Source organism: Neoarius graeffei, chromosome 18 (assembly GCF_027579695.1).
Source record: "Neoarius graeffei isolate fNeoGra1 chromosome 18, fNeoGra1.pri, whole genome shotgun sequence".
Taxonomy (NCBI): Eukaryota; Metazoa; Chordata; class Actinopteri; order Siluriformes; family Ariidae; genus Neoarius; species Neoarius graeffei.
This window is the reverse complement of record NC_083586.1, coordinates 67,644,875-67,649,268: the sequence shown is the minus strand read 5'-3', so window position 1 is coordinate 67,649,268 and position 4,394 is coordinate 67,644,875. Positions and strand designations below refer to the sequence as shown.

The following is a 4,394-nucleotide window of genomic DNA, read 5'->3' as shown; positions in this document are numbered from 1 at the left end:
GAAAGCTGTGCAAGAACCAGCATGACCTGAAAATCCATCAAACCAGAATGAAATGCTTGGAGCAGGAGATTGAGGTACAACGCACAGGTCCAGAACCTGGTGAGACACAGGAGGCGCCTGGCCAGGAGGCAAACCACAGAGCCCAGTCCCTCCACGTACCTGAGCCTCCCAATCCCAGCAGAGTAATTCCACAGCAGCGGATTAAGTGGCCCCCAGCCAGCAAGCGGAGTGAGTGGTTGGCGTTTGACCAGGATGTATCCAACATCATCCAAGCTACAGCCAAAGGAGATGTTGACAGCCGACTCCAATCGATGACCACCATCATCTTCAGCTATGCCTCAGAGAGATTTGGGCAGGTAGAGAAAGGAGGATCTATGCCCACCTCCTACACAATGAACCGCAGGGCCACTAGGATACATTGCCTGTGCCAAGAGCTTCACACTCTGAAGAAGCAGTACAAGACTGCTGCTGATGAGGAGAAGCAACCTTTAACAGAGCTGAAAAACATCCTGCGGAAGAAACCGATGACCCTTCGCAGAGCAGAGTGGCACCGGAGACGGGGAAGAGAGAGAGCGAGGAAGCGAGCTGCATTCATTGCCAATCCCTTTGGCTTTACAAAACAACTGCTTGGGGACAAGTGCAGTGGCTGGCTTGAGTGCTCGATAGAACAAGTGAGTCGCTTCCTCCAGGACACAGTGTGTGATCCTCTGAGAGAACAAGACCTGGAACCCAACAAATCTCTCATCAGCCCCGCCCCCCCAACAACAGAGTTCAACCTGAAGGAGCCAAGCCTGAAAGAGGTCGAGGATATCATCAAGGCAGCTCGCTCAGCATCTGCTCCAGGCCCCAGTGGTATTCCCTATCTGGTTTACAAGCACTGTCCAGAGCTTCTACGGCATCTGTGGAAGATCCTGAAGGTGATTTGGAGAAGGGGAAAAGTTGCTGACCAGTGGAGGTGTGCTGAGGGAGTATGGATCCCCAAAGAGGAGAACTTGAAAAACATCAACCAGTTTCGGACCATCTCACTCCTGAGTGTTGAAGGGAAGGTGTTTTTCAGCATTGTCTCTCGGAGACTGACAGAATTTCTCCTCAAGAACAACTACATTGACCCATCAGTGCAGAAGGGAGGGATCCCTGGAATACCCGGCTGTCTGGAGCATACTGGCGTCATCACACAGTTGATTAGAAAGGCTCACGAGAACAGAGGCGACCTAGCGGTCTTGTGATTGGACCTGACCAACGCCTATGGGTCCATACCACATAAGCTGGTCGAGCTTGCATTGCACCTCCATCATGTTCCCATTAAGATCAAGGACCTCATCTTGGATTACTACAATAATTTCAGGATGAGGGTCACTTCTGGGTCAGAAACATCAGACTGGCATCACATTAGGAAAGGAATAATAACAGGCTGTACCATCTCTGTTATCCTTTTTGCGCTAGCCATGAACATGGTGGTCAAGTCAGCCGAGGTGGAATGCAGAGGGCCCCTGACTAAGTCAGGTGTACGGCAGCCCCCGATAAGGGCCTACATGGATGACCTAACCATCACTACAACATTGGTCCCAGGGTGCAGGTGGATCCTGCAAGGGCTCGAGAGACTCATTACCTGGGCAAGGATGAGTTTCAAGCCCTCCAAGTCAAGATCGATGGTGCTGAAGAAGGGGAAAGTGATTGACAAGTTCCAGTTTTCCATCTCAGGAACTGTCATTCCAACCATCACAGAGCAACCTGTCAAGAGTTTGGGGAAACTCTTTGACTCTAGCCTCAAAGACTCAGCTGCCATCCAGAAGTCCAGCATGGAACTTGGAACCTGGCTCACCAAGATTGACAAGTCTGGTTTGCCTGGTAGATTTAAAGCCTGGATCTATCAGCATTCTATCTTGCCACGAATCCTCTGGCCCATGCTAATCTATGCAGTCCTAATGACAGCAGTTGAGTCTCTAGAAAGGAAGATCAGTGGCTTTCTTTGAAAGTGGCTAGGCCTCCCACGTAGTCTCACCAGTGCAGCACTGTATGGGGCGAGTAACACTCTGCAGCTTCCTTTCAGCGGCCTCACCAAGGAGTTCATGGTGGTACGGACCAGAGAAGCCTTACAGTACAGGGACTCAAGGGACTGCAAGGTGTCAGCAGCTGGCATCAAGGTGAGGACAGGAAGGAAGTGGAAGGCTGGGAGAGCAGTGGAGGTGGCAGAGTCTCACCTAAGACAGAAGGCACTGGTGGGCACTGTGGCAACAGGAAGAGCAGGCCTGGGTTACTACCCAAAGACCCTGATCAGCCAGACCCACGGTAAGGAGAGACACCACCTGATCCAGGAGGAGGTCTGAGCAGACGTGGAGGAAGAGCGTGTGAGCAGGGTGGTGGGACTCTGGCAACAGGGAGCATGGACAAGGTGGGAGAGCGCATTACACCGCAGGATCACCTGGACAAACATCTTGCAGGCAGACTTCCATCGGGTCCGTTTCCTAGTGCAAACTGTCTATGATGCCCTGCCTAGCCCAGCGAACCTCCATGTCTGGGGAAAGAGTGAGACACCCTCCTGCCTTCTGTGCTCTGGTAGAGGCTCCTTAGAACATCATCTCAGCTGCTGCCCAAAGGCCCTGGCTGATGGCCGCTACTGGTGGTGCCATGACCAGGTGCTTAAGGCAGTTGCTGAAAGCTTAACCTCTGCCATCAGCTCCTGCAAGTACCATCATGCCCCAAAGAAGGCAGTCTCCTTCATAAAAGCTGGAGAGAAACGCCAAGCATGCCAACATATAACAACAGGCCTCCTCCACACGGCAAATGACTGACAGCTGCAGGTCAACCTGGGAAAGCAGCTGAAGTTTCCCCAACATGTGGCAGCAACAACTCTCCATCCAGACGTGGTGATAACATCTGAGGCTTCAAAACACCTCATCATTCTGGAACTAACAGTTCCCTGGGAAGAGCGTCTTGAGGAGGCAAATGAGAGGAAAAGAGCCAAGTACCAGGAGCTGGTGGAGGAGTGCAGGGAGAGAGGTTGGAGAACCTTCTACGAGCCCATAGAAGTTGGCTGTAGGGGTTTTGCAGGGCGCTCCCTCTGCAAAGTCCTGAGCCGCTTGGGCATAGTAGGAGCAGCTAAGAAGAGGGCCATTGCATCCGCAAGTGAAGCTGCAGAGAAAGCCACACAGTGGCTTTGGATTAAAAGGGGTGATCCGTGGATTGCTACTGGGACGCAAGTCGGGGCTTGATCAACCCTGGCTGGGTCGCCTGGGTGAGGGTGTATGATGTTGTGAGACCCGAAACACCCGAGGACCCCAGGATACATCACTGAGGATGCGTCCCAGTGCATCCATGAGGTGTTTCTAGCATAGTTGCCAATTGACCTCATGAGTTGCAATTTGGTCCTCCAGCTGTTCCTTTTTTGTACCTTTAACTTTTCCAGCCTCTTATTGCCCCTGTCCCAACTTTTTTGAGATGTGTTGCTGTCATGAAATTTCAAATGAGCCAATATTTGGCATGAAATGTCAAAATGTCTCACTTTTGACATTTGATATGTTGTCTATGTTCTATTGTGAATACAATATCAGTTTTTGAGATTTGTAAATTATTGCATTCCATTTTTATTTACAATTTGTACTTTGTCCCAACTTTTTTGGAATTGGGGTTGTATATGAATCATTTTAATTGTAAAAATTACTATATTAGATTTATTGTTAATGCTTAAAACTATTCCTGTGTCATCCTTGAGGTGTCAAGGTGTTCATAAACAAAAAGTGAGGCCATGGTTCTCTGTATATGCTTTAAGAGCATTTGATTGGATAATTACTGCAGTGATTATGTTTCAGCTGTAACAATTCTTTTAACTCTAACTGATGCAGTGAGTAGCTTCTCATTTCTTACATAAACATGTCAGAAGGTGTATCCCACAATCATGGAAAAGATGTTCCTGTGTTTCAGAAGGTCAAATTATTGTCCTGCATCAAGCAAAGGATTTTTGAGCTGAAATGACTGGAATTGGGTGAAGAACTGACAAAGACATTAAATATGAGAAATATTTAAAAATGGAAATAAGAGACTGTTTTCTCTTTATTGCGTTTTTATCCTGCAACTATATTTTAAAATATCAATGACATTACATTAATTTTCATGTACTGGCTGAAAGGTGGAATCACTGCACCAGCTTCCAGGGATGATGTGGTGGTCTTCGTCCTCTGTGCCTCCCACAGCTGTAGGTGTCTGTGGCCTGGACTCACAGGTGATTGTGCAGGGACAGAGCAGTCAGGGTTATTCATTAATAGCACTGTTACAAGGGCTTGATTGTTACATAACGTCACTGTTTACCACTGTAGTGTTGCAGATGGAGAACACACACTTTTAATGGTTTATTCTTGTATATTGACTTGTCATAGCCCATGATGCAGTAGTCTCAT

The 4,394-nt window shown here is 48.5% G+C and overlaps 1 pseudogene; it reads left to right on the top strand.

The window, feature by feature from the left end:
• Nucleotides 1-200: 200 nt before the first annotated feature.
• On the top strand, nt 201-3,249 carry LOC132866846 (uncharacterized; annotated as a pseudogene).
• The last annotated feature ends 1,145 nt before the right edge of the window (nt 3,250-4,394 follow it).